The sequence below is a fragment of the Meriones unguiculatus genome, chromosome 10 (assembly GCF_030254825.1).
Source record: "Meriones unguiculatus strain TT.TT164.6M chromosome 10, Bangor_MerUng_6.1, whole genome shotgun sequence".
Lineage (NCBI taxonomy): Eukaryota > Metazoa > Chordata > Mammalia > Rodentia > Muridae > Meriones > Meriones unguiculatus.
In genome coordinates, this window is record NC_083358.1 from 39,633,937 (window position 1) to 39,647,045 (window position 13,109).

General features: G+C 39.7%; 1 pseudogene; it reads left to right on the top strand.

Moving 5' to 3' along the window:
- The first annotated feature begins 4,148 nt into the window (after nt 1-4,148).
- On the top strand, nt 4,149-4,432 carry LOC110560808 (10 kDa heat shock protein, mitochondrial-like; annotated as a pseudogene).
- The last annotated feature ends 8,677 nt before the right edge of the window (nt 4,433-13,109 follow it).

A 13,109-nucleotide genomic window follows, 5' to 3' on the forward strand; every position in this document is an offset into this window, starting at 1 on the left:
GTGTGAGTGTACTTGTGTGTGTGTGTGTGTGTGTGTGTGTGTGTATTATGCCTGTCCATGTGTAGTATGTTTTGACCAAAATGTAAAGCATTCATACTGAGAGATTCAGTAAAAAAAAAAAAAAAAAAAAAAAAAAATTGAAATTGAGGAGTAATCAAGGCAGGTATTCAGAGGACAATTCCACAAATGAGAAAAGTAAAAATGTGTTTGTTCAAATCTTGCATTAATGATCATAGCCTGAACGTTAACTCTCCTTCAACCTACCTCTTCCTTCTTTTTTTTTTTTTTTAAGGAAGGAAGAATTTATTTTGGCCCACAGTTTTCAAACATTAAAACTTTTATTTTGCCTGGTGATGAGGGTGCATGTCTTTAATCCCAGCACTTAGGAGGCAGAGGCAGGTAGACTTTTGTGTTCAAGGCCAGCCTGATCTACAGAGCAAGTTCCAGGATAGGCAGGGTTACACAGAGAAACCTTGCCTCAAAAAAACAAAACAACAAAAAAATTTCTTTTTTAGTTTTATGTTTGTAGGTGTTTTTGTTTTGTTTTTTGTTTTTTTTTTCTGGATGTATGTTGTGGATCACATGGCACCTAAGGCAAGGACCATAAGAGGGTCCAAAAGGCCTGGATCTGGAGTTACAGGTGGCTGTGAGCTGCTGGGAATCAAACCTGGGTTCTCTAGAAGAGCATCCAGTGGTCTTAACCCATGAACCATCACAATTTTTCTAAAGAGTATTTTTTAAATTTACATATTTCTGTCTTTCTACCAAGTGTGTGCAGGGCAGATGCCAGAGGAGTCCCAAAGAGGACACTGGATCCCCTGAAACTGTATTTACAGAGTGTGGGTGCTAGGAACTGTACTTGAGTCCGCTACAAGACTTGAGAGTTCTCTTAACACCTGAGCCACCTCTCTAGCCTCTTGGTTCAAAGTTTCAAGGTAAACCATTAATCATGACAACGAAGGCATGACACTGGACACATGAGGCAGCCTGTGAAATTGCGTCTTATAGTTAGCTGAGGGGTGAAGGCTGGGGCTTCGAGCTCTCTTTACAACCTCAGTGTTCCATTTCTGCATCTCTATCTCTTAATTCATCATATTTCATTTTGACAAATTTACAGCATGTCTATTTGTGTTGGGTGACAGTCTTCCTGGAGAGGCATGAACAAGTGTCTCCTCACCCCAGATAAGGAACTGACAAGAGCGCAAAGCAAGGATCCCTCCAGAGTCCAACTTGGTGAACTAGCAAGCTCATCGAGGTTACTTATGGGAGTACAGATGTCTGTGTGCTGTGGGTATGTGCAGGAGTGTAGGTGCACTTGGAAACCAAAATACTTTTGAAGCTGGGTGTACAGGCTCCTGTGAGGGCCCAGCTGGGTGCTGAAACCTGAACATGGATCCTCTGTTCCATGGAAAGGACAGGACACACTTTTTTTTTATGTGTATGAGTGCTCTGGCTGCATGTACAACTGCACACCAGAAGAGGGCATCAGATCCTTGTATAAATGGTTGTGGGCCACCATGTGGTTGCTGGGAATTGAACTCAGAACCTCTGGGCAGACAGTACTGTTAGCCACTGAGCCATCTCTCCTGCCACACGACACACTTATAACTCTTGAGCCATGTCTCTAGCCCTATCACTGGCGAGTCTGAAAAAACTAGATTCAACTATCGGTTGCCTGTAAAAAACACACGTCCCTGTGTGACTGAGAGTCAAAGAAAGGAAAACAATCCATCAAACTGGCATAGTTATTCTTGTATTGGGTAAAGTAGTCAGAAGAGATAAGGGTGGCCAGATAGCTCTGTAGGTAAAAGCACTTGTCATACATGGCAACTGACTGGAATTCTATCCCTGGAACCTACATAAAGGTAGAAGAAGAGAACTGGCTGAACTAAGTTGTCCTCTTATCACACATGTGCCATGGCAATGCGTGCCCTCCACATCATTCACACACACACACACACACACATGCACATGCACATGCACACATGCACACACTGCCACTGCCACCACCACTACTGCTAAATAATAATAATAATAATAATAAAATGTAAAGGATATTCGGGGTTCAACAGGTAAAGGCGATGGCAGGCAAGCCTGACAACTTGATCTGAATCCATAGGTTTCACCTGGTGTAAAGAGAACTGACTTCTGCACATTGTCTTCTGACCTCCACACACATGCTACAGCATTTGTACATGCATACATATTCACTAAAAAAATGAATGAAAAAAAATTTTAAAGAAAGGTGGCTGAGGGACTGGAGAAATGGCTCAGTGGTTAAGAGCACTGTTTGTTTCTTCAGAGGTCCTGAGTTCAATTCCCAGCAACTACATGGTGGCTCGCAACTGTCTATAATGTGATCTGATGCCCTCTTCTGGTGTGCTGATGTACATGCAGAGGAACACTCATATACACAAAAAATAAATACATCTTTAAGGAGAAGGAGGAGGAGGAAGAGAGGAGAAAAATGGCTTTAACCCCAGCACTCAGGAAGCAGAGGTAGGCAGATCTCTGTGAGTTTGAAGCCAGCCTGGTCTACAGAGGGAGTTACAGGACACCCAGACAGAGAAACCCTGTCTAAGAGCACAGGCAGCTCTTGCAGAGGAACCAGATTCAATTCCCAATTCCCAGCACCCACATGATGACTCACAAACTGTAACTCCAATTCCAGGAGTCTAATGTGCTCTTCTGTCCTCCAAGGGCACCTGGCTTATATTCTAAAAAAAAAAAAAAAAAAAAAAAAAGAAAGAAAGAAAAAGGGACATCTAGAAGTAGATAAATTCCTAGACATGTGTGACCTACAGAAATTAAATTAAGAAGAAATAAATAATTTAAATAGACCCATAACAAGCAAGGACATTGAGGTAGTAATTAAAGTCTCCCTATATAGAAAAGCCCATGACCATGTAAATTCATGGCCAAATTGTACCAAACCTTTAAAGAAGAGCTAACACAGTGGGGCGTGGTGGTGCAGGAGGGAGGCAGAGGTAGGTAGATCTCTGTGAGTTCTAGGCCAGCCTGGCCTACAAAGCAAGTCCAGGACAGCCAGGGCTACATAGAGAACCCCTGTCTTGAAAAACCAAAAAAAGAAAAGAAAAAAGAAGAGCTAACACCAAAGCTCCCCAAAGTGTTTCATACACAGGAGCAGAAGGAAGAAACCCTCCCAAACACATCCCATAGAGCCAGCATTACCGTAATTCCCAAATGCATAAGGACATGACAAAAAAAAAAAAAAAAAAAAAAAAAAAGGAAGAAAGAAAAGAAGAGAAAAAAAGAAAACTATTGAAAACTATGATAAGATTTCCTTGATCAACACAGACATGAAAATTCTCAATAAGACCCTGGCAACCAAATTCAAGAAATCAAGTTGGCTTCATCTCAGTGATGCAAGGATAGTTTGATATACAAAAACCAATATGTGTAATTTGGCATATAAATCCTCGTTAGGACAGAAAGCCCATGCTCAAGTCAGTCATGACAGTGTGCACCTATGATCATAACACTTGATCTAGCAGGAGGATCTAGAGTTTAATGATATCCACAGCTGTATAGCAAGTGTGAGGCCAGCTTATGTTGCATGAGATTCTGCCTTAAGAAAAAAAGGAAAGAAAAGAAAACCAATAGGACCATTTCAATTGATGCAGGAAAGTTTAACTCCCTTCATGATAAAACCTGTGAGGAAACTCGGAATTAAAGGAAGGCATCTACTGAATGATGGGTTTTCCTGTGGGAGAATGAAAACTAGAATGGTAAAAAGCTCAGAAGATGGCTAGACAGAGGGCTCAGTAGTTAAGACACTAAGTGCTTTTCCAGAGGACCAGGGTTTCAACTCTAGGGTTTCAACCTGGAAGCTCACAACTGTCTGTAACACCCAGATCTGACACCCTCACACAGACACACGTGTAGCCCAAACATAAAAATAAAGTATTTAAAAAAAAAAAGCTCAGAATTCTGGGAAGAAAAAAATAAATTCCACAACAAAGGTCTTTTTGTACAATGTGTGTATGGTGGTCCTGGTAAGTTTCTTCTTGAATGATGTCACCATCATCACCGGTATATCATAAGGGTGTTTACTATTAGAACTAAAGATATAAAGTCTCCTTGCAGCAGCTGCCTGGGTGCAGAGTCCAGAGCTGAGGTAGCAAGTCATGGCTGGACAAGCTGTTAGAAAGTTTCTTCTGCTCTTTGACCAAGTATTGATTGAAGGGAGTTCTGCTGAAACTGTAACCCAAGGTGGCATTATGTGTTCAGAAAAGCCTCAAGGAAAAGTATTGCAAGCAACAGTAGTGGCTGTGGGATCAGGCTCAGAAGGAAAAGGTGGAGAGGAGACAAAGTTCTTCTCCCAAAGTACGGAGGCACCAAAGTAGTTCTAGATGACAAGGATTATTTCTTATTTAGAGATGGTGACATTTTTGGAAAGAATGAGGACTGAAATCACTGTTGAAATGGTGTCACATGAAGCTTCCCATTCCACTGATGTTCTGAACTATTTAATCATGTAAATAATTTCATTGCCTCCCTTTTTATAATAAACTGATGATGCCTAAAGAAATGTCTCTGGAGTTTAGTTTTGCTGAATTGTTATAAACATTTCCGAATAAAATATTGTAAATGAATGGAAAAAAAGAACTAAAGATATAAATATAGTAGAGTTATAATGAAGGCATATTACTGCACCAAAAGCTATTAATAGGACATAGAAAGCTCTAGTGACACAGGTCTACTCACCCAAGAAAGGGAACCTGTTGCGGGATATTTGATTCCATTGTGAACTCCAAAATTGTGAACTCTAAAATCCCGTTTTATTTGTGTGTGGGTGTGGGTGGTTGAGGCCTAGCACATACCTTTAATCCAAGAGCTTTGTGTACACAGAATTTAATAAAGTTAATCCTTGGTCAAGATGCAAGAACCCAGCTGACAGGGAGTAAAGAGCAGGAAGGACTTTGAGTTGAGGGGTATTAAAGACAGTATGGAGAAAAGGGTGATTTTAACTTAAGCTCTGGCTTTAGGTTAGGATTCAGCTCTTCAGCTCCCTGGCTTTTGGGGCTTTGAGATAGCAAGCCTTCAGCCTTGGGTTTTTTGGTCTTTTGCTCCTGGGCTGTCAGCTGAGCTAGTGGGCTTTTTGTTTTGTTTTGTTTTTCCATCCAGATCTGAGGTGAGAAGGAAGGTTAGCTGGGTACTTTCTCTGCCTCTCTGAGCTAGCAGGTTTTTACCCCAGCATCCGGCTCCTGAGTCTTTATTGGTAAAATAGAATGGTTGTGATTTTTGTTCTTGTGTATAACAACATTTGCTGCTCCAACGAGTGGCCTGACCCCACAGACAGAGATCATTCCAGCTGCAGACAAACTGAGAAGCCATCAAATTCAGTAAGTCATCTGGGAAGTCCTTTAGGAGACAGTTAAGGATGGGATCTACCATAATAGACTTTAGAACCCTTTTTAATGCTGCTCCAGATGGTCTAAAAATAAAAGCATTCAATAAAAAGCTAACTAAGATTACTGAAATTAGCTCAATACCAATTATGCTTAATATCGTTTTGTTATTTTTAAATTCATTCTTAATAGTCATTAAGTCTTTCTATACTTGCTCTAAGAAAAAACCTTTAAAGAAACAGAAAAAAGAAAAATGTGAAAAGTGCATTGATGGGGGCTGGAAAGATGGCTCAATGGTTAAGAGCACTGAGTACTCTTCCAAAGGACCTGGGTTTAATTCCCAGCACCCACATGGAAGATTCAACTGTCTGTAATTCCAGTTCCAGGAGATCTGACACCCTCATACACATACAATCAGGCAGAACATCAATGTACATAAAATAAAAGTATTTTTTTTAAAAGAAAGAAAAGTTCTTTGATAAGATACAAACCTTCAAAGAAAAATTAGAGAGAGTCACAAATGAAAATAAAAATACTCAGACAGGGCTGGAGAGATAGCTCAGTGGTTAAGAGCACTGGCTGCTCTTCCAGACAGAGGTCCTGAGTTCAATTCCCAGCAACAACATGGTGGCTCTCAACCATCTATAATGGATCTAGTGCCCTCTTCTGGCATTCAGGCAGAACATTGTACACATAATTTAAAAAGTACTCAGAGACAGAGGGATTTAGACAAGCCTTAGAAAGATTTATTAATGAGATGAAGAAAAGTACCCAGACACAGATATAAGAATTTAAACAATCCTTAGAAAGATCAAAGAAAAATAGTCAGATACACAGAAGAATTTAGACAAGCCTTAAAAGACTTATAAATGGAATAAAGAACATTCTCAGACACAGACAGAGGAATTTATTTTTTTTTAAGATTTCACACTCTAATTTTTATTTTTTTATATTAATTACAGTTTATTCACTATGTATTCCAGCTTTGTATCCCCAGCCCATCTCAATCCCACTCTACCTCCCTCTTCTTCTCCTATGCCCCACCCTGAGTCTAATGATAGGGGAAGTCCATCTGACCTAGTCTATCAGGTCTCATCAGGACTGGTTACATTGTCTTCCTCTGTGGCCTGGTAAGGCTGCCCCCGCCCCCCCCCCAAGAGGAGGTGATCAAAGAGCCAGCCCATGAGTTCATGTCAGAGATGGTCCCTGTTCCTATTATTGGGAAACCCTCTTGGACACTGAGCTGCCATGGGCTACTTCTGTGCAGGGGTTCTAGGTTATCTCCATGAATGGTCCTTGTTTGGAGTATCAGTCTCAGAAAAGACCCTGGGCCCAAATTTCTTAGTTCTATTGCTCTCCTTGTGGAGCTCCTGTTCCCTCCAGGTCTTTCTATCTCCCCCTTCTTTCACAAGATTCCCTGCACTCTGCCCAAAGTTTGGCTACGAGTCTCAGCATGTTTTGATACACTGCTGGGTAGTCTTTCAGAGGCCCTCTGTGGTAGGCTCCTGTCCTGTTCCTTGTTTTCTCCCTCTTCTGATGTCCATCTCGTTTGCCTTTCTTAGTGGAGATTGAACATCTTACTCAGGGTCTTCCTTCTTGATTAGCTTCCTTAGGTGTACAGATTTTAGTATGATTATCCTATATTATATGATATCCACTTATAAGTGAGTATATACCATGTGTGTCTTTCTGCTTCTTGGATACCTCACTCAGGATGATCTTTTCTAGATCCCACCTTTTGCCTGCAAATTTCATGATTTCCTTGTTTTTAATTGCTGAGTAGTATTCCATTGTGTAAATGTACCACAATTTCTGTATCCATTCCTCAGTTGAGGGACATCTGGGTTGTTTCCAGGTTCTGGTTATTACGAATAAAGCTGCTACAAACATGGTTGAGCAAATGTCCTTGTTGTACACTTGAAGATCTTTTGGATATATACCTAGGAGTGGTATAGCTGGATCTTGTGGTAGCACTATTCCTAATTGTCTGAGAAAGCACCAGATTGATTTCCAAAGTGATTGTACAAGTTTACGTTCCCACCAGCAATGGGGGAGGGTTCCCCTTTCTCCACATCCTTTCCAGCATGTGTCGTCACTTGAGTTTTTGATCTTAGCCATTCTGATGGGTGTAAGGTGAAATCTCAGGATCATTTTGATTTGTATTTCCCTAAGGATGTATGACTCAGGATGTTGAGCATTTCTTTAAGTGTTTCTCTGCCATTTGATGTTTCTCTATTGAGAATACTGTTTAGCTCTGTACCCCATTTTTTAATTGGGTTACTTGATTTGTTGCTGTTTAACTTCTTAAGTTCTTTATATATTCTGGATATTAGCCCTCAGACAGAGGAATTTAGACAAGAGGCTACCACTCCACAACATAATGAAGCTGGGAGGGTGTAGCCTAAGATTGTTAGAAAACCAACCTTAGTATATCCAGTTCCTATACAAGACCTACCAGGAGACAATTGACACCCCCAAGATTATACAGAATTTAAATGGAATCCTATAGATATATTAGATTTGAGGAGATTTAAGGAAGAATCATCTCCTATGGTATGCATTCAACCTATGTTAAGCATGTGTGAAATTCATGGTCAACTCAGAATAAAGGGTTATACCCAAAGACTGGAAAGATATCACAACAGCAATATTGGAACTTGGTCCTTAGTTACAATGGCAATCATGGTGGAAAGAGAAAGTGAAGATAACAAACAACAAAATCACACCAGAGAATATTAATATGTCCCAGGATCAATCGCTAGGTAAAAGTTAATATGCTGATTTACAAAGGCAGTTTGAATTTGATGATCACATCTTGGCACTATGTTGTCTAGCAGCTTTAAATGCTTTGGATAAGTTTGAAGAATCAGGAAAGAGGTGTGAGTCATTTACTAAAATTATACAAGGCCCAAAAGAAGACTTTACTGATTTTTTGCAAAGATTGACTTCAGCTCTAAATAGAATTGTATCATTCCTTAAAGAGAAAGGTACTAACTGAAACTTTGACTTTTGAAAATGCTAATTTAGAATGCAAAAGAGCTATAAGACCTTTAAAGGTAAGATCAGTGCCAATTGAGGAATGCATTAGAATTGTGTCTGATATTGTCATCTTTATGACACTAATCTGATAGGGGAAGTAATTTCTAAAAAATTTAGTAATCAAAATGGCAGATGTTTCAATTGTGGTAGGCATGGCCATTTGAAAAAGGACTATTCTAGAAGCAGTGTTTTTTTCTAGAGATAATTCAAAAAGAAGACCTCAGCCTTCTGGAGTATCCAGAAGGTGTGGCAAAGGCAGGCATTGGAGTAACAGTGCAGATCAAGAGGTAAGGTAAGCCTTTGCCTTTGGGAAACTCCCAAGGGAGCCTCCTGCAGGCCCCAACATTAAACTCTATTCAGTTGTTTCCTGGCAGCTTAGGAGAAACTCAACCACAGAGCAATGAAAAGATTTAATGCCTGTTGTTAAAAACAACACTGCAATAAAGGACAGAACAGCTTCAATAGATAAACCAAAAATTCAAGAGAGACTACAAAACAAATGTATTGGCAAACAGCTATAAAAGATCAGAGACCTAAGCTAAAAATAAAAATGAATGGCATTGGAATTGAAGGTTTGGTAGACACAGGAACAGATGTAACAATAATTTCACCAAAGTCTTGGCAACCAGATTGGCCTCTTCAAGAAGTAAATATTCAGCTTCTTGGAACTGGAACTTTATCTCAGTTAAAACAAAGTGCAAGACAGGTCAAGTGTATAGGACCAGAAGGACAAATAGGAAAATTAAAGCCACTTGACGCTAATATAGTTGTAAATTTATGGGGATGTGATTTGTTACAGCAATGTAAAAATACAGATTAACATTCCTTCAATATCAGAAACAAACTATGAAATAAAGAATGCTTCTGAGACAAAATATTAGAAGATATTATTAAGAACAGTCACAGACTATTCAGGTTGTCCATAAGTAGAACACAACAGTTGTTGTTCTTTCTAAGGTACCAACTGCCTTACTTTTAAAATGGCTAACTGACAAGCCTGCATAGGTAGATAAATGACCTATGAAAAAAGAAAAATTACAGAGGCTAGACAGCTGGTACAGGAGCAGCTAAATGCTCAGCACATTGAGGAATCTACCAGTCCATGGAATTCCCCTGTGTTGCTATAAAAAAGAAATTAGAAAAATTGAGGATGTTAACAAATTTAAGAGCCATAAATAAGATGATTCAGCCAATGGGCTCTTTAGAGCCTGGAATCCCATTGTCTCTTTATTACCTCTGTCATGGTCTTTGATAGTAATTGATTTAAAAAATTGTTTTCACAATCCCTGTGCATAAGCATGATAGGGAAAGTTTGCTTTCTCAGTGCCAATTTATAATAATAGTGGTTCTATAAAGAAATATCATTGGAAGGTTTTACCACAAGGAATGTTAAACAGTTGTACCTTGTGCCAATATTTTGTACAACAACCATTAGAAATATTTCGTACACAGTTTCCTCAATCTAAAATTTACCGTTATACGGATGATATCTTATTGGCTGATTCAGATGCAGATACCTTAGAAAAAAATGTTTGATGAAGAGAATTTTGCCTTACTGGGGAATATAAATTGTTCCAGAAAATATATAAAGAAGAGAGTCTATCAAGTATCTAGGTTATAAGATAGGTTTACAGAAAATTTAACCACAGAAAGTACAAATCGGGAGAGATCAATTACATACGCTTAATGATTTTCAAAACTTGCTGGGAGATTTAACTGGCTACGACCCACAACTGAATTAACTCAAGAGCTGAGTAATTTATTTCAAACATTACAAGGTAGTGAGAAAATAATCAGCTGAGGTTGAGAGAGATTTGGCTCTGGTAGAAAAGAAACTACAGGGTGCAACATGTGGATTGCTTGGATCCAAAGCTAGATTGTATGCTCATTATTTTGCCTTCTACTCATTCTCCCATGGGAATTTTTATGCAGAGAGAAAATAACATATTAGAATGGATACTTTTGGCACATAAACAGAGCCAAAATTTAAAGAAATAGAAAAGATTTCTGAATTGATTCTGAAGGAGAAAATGTGACTTCATCAAATAGCAGGAACAGACCAGCAGAAATTGTGGTACTGGGATGAGCTGCAGTGTTGTCCAATTGTATTTTGACATATAGGTTAAACAAGGGAGTTATCTGTTGGAGACTGGGTCTGATCTAGGATATCTGGCCTCCAGGCCCTTAACTCATTCTCCTAGACATTTGGTCCAGAGCTCAGAGTCATAAGGGAAGAAAGGAGTGGACCAGCTGTATCTAGTTAATTAGGGCACAACAGGCAATTGGTTATATAGTTTTATAATTATGTATCTTGTATAGAAACAGCAATTTTTATATTCTTTAGTGGCTGACAAATATTTTTTGGAGAAGTGGGATAGGAATTCATTCCTGGGCTTGGGAGCATAAACTTGTTTGAGCGTGCAACAAGATGGAGAAGTTGTTTTGGAGATGGCTGGACTCAGACAACCGTCAACTTACAACAGAAGCTGTTCAGCTATTGGGAAGGTCCCAGATCCCTCCCCTAGGGCCTGGGACCTTGAACTTAGTTTTGCCCTATGGTTAAATGGAGTCTGAAAATGAAATTGTAGTACTTAGAATAAGTTCCTTTTGCTCAACACTACTGAGCCTCATGAACCTCTCCCCATCCATGCTGGAACGCTGACAGACTTGTGCAGGTAACTCCAGCCACCATGAATTCATGAGCGTAATGCTGTGCCATGTCCAGAAGACAGTTCCATATCCTCTAGCTCTTAAACTCTTTCTGCCTCCTCTTCTGTGATTGTCACTGAGCCTTGAGGTGTGGATAGATGTCTTTAGTTTTGAGCACTCAACAGTCACTTACTCTCCCAACTTGGACCAATGAGCCTCTGTATTAACCACTGCCCAGTGCAAAAAGAAGCTTCTTTTTTCAGGATGAAGGGCAGCACTTCTCTATGTTGGTTCTCTGGTGTTTACCATTGTGTTTTTACATTCATGATCTGAAAAGGGGCTTTTCTCCTGTATGTATGAAGATGTGTGATGTATGAAGATGTATGAAGATATGTGTTTTGACTAGGGCTTTTCCCACACTGTGACCATTGATGTTTATTCCTGGGAGTGTTGTTAAGTGCTTATTACGATAATTGAGATCCAATAACATTTAGACCTCTCATCATGTTGCTGACATTCCTCAACAGCGTGAATTCTTTGGTATTTGACAAGCTAAGCCTGAAGCTTTCCCCACATTACAGGGACTGCAGATGCTTTCTCTTATATGATCTTCCTAGGGACAGTATGTAGGTCTCAGTAGCTCTTCTTTCCATATTGAGAATTATTTTCTTCACTGGAAATCTCTGTGCTGTGTCTCCATTCTATGTGCATCACCATTCTATGTGCATCTATTTGCCTGTTGCTTTCTGGGGAACTTTTACTTGGACTTTATTTTTATTTTAAATTATGTATTTGTGTGAATGTCTGAAGGTTGGTGGAGATGTTCTGGGACAGGAGGAAAAATGAATTCAGATGCCACTGTCCAGTCTTGATGCATGTCTGCTCTGGAAAGGCTAGCATTTGTTGAGCATGCGTTGTCTTCTCATATCAAGCCCTGGTTATTTATGAAGTCTCCTGCAGGCTGATCTTATAGACTCTGGTACCTCTTCCATAAGTCTTCATCCTGAGACACGCCCTGCAGTTGAGATTCTGACGGCTTCAGCTCAAATCCTGGGCCCTCTGCCACTTCTCCCAAGAGCATCACCTCCTTTTCCAGCTCATAGACTGCAAACCCATCCTTCATTGGATCAAATTCTGTCTGAAAGTGTTCTATGAGGGCCACAGCCTCCCCATTGCTCATGGATAGGGCTTCTCATCTAAATGGGGGAGAAGTGAGGGTTGGAGAGATGGCTCAGAGGTTAAGAGCACTGGCTGCTCTTCCAGAGGTCCAGAGTTCAATTTCCAGCAACCAGGTGGTGGCTCATAACCATGTCTGATGAGATCTCCTGTGGCCTGCAGGCATGTATGCAGGCAGAACACTGTATTCATGATAAATAAATCTTAAAAAAAAAAAGGTGGACACAGCCTAAATACCTATCAACGAATGAACAAAACACCACTCCAACTCATGCAAAGTAGTAAAAAGGAAATTCTGATAAATGTACATAAGTGAACCAACCTCGAAACGGTGTTAAATGAAAGAGGCCCTACACAAACAATAACATATTCTATATTTCCATTCACACACAGAGCATGAAATCCATCAAGATGGAAAATAAAACGGTAGGAGGCTTAGGAAAGAGACAACAGGGAACAGCTGATAACAGGTGGAAATTTTCTTTGCAGAACAATACCTAGGGCTAGGGATTGCATTAAGGTTATAGGTGAATAACTCTATAAAGATACTTAGAAAAAAAGATACTTGGAATCACTGAATTATGAACTTCTAATATTGTGACATGGAAATTATATTTCAATGTTTAGGAGTGGTGGGAAAATGCCACGTGATTATCTCAACTGTTGGAGAAAAATGCTTGACAAAAATCCAACAATGATTCATGATTTAAAAATAAAAACCAAAACAGCTGGGTGTGGTGGCACATGCCTTTAATCCCAGCACTCAGAAAGCAGAGGCAGGTGGGGCTCTGTCTTTGTTTGTGTGTTTGTTTTTGAGACAGGTGTCTCTTATATCAGTGGTTCTGAACCTTCGTAATGCTGTGACCCTCTTAA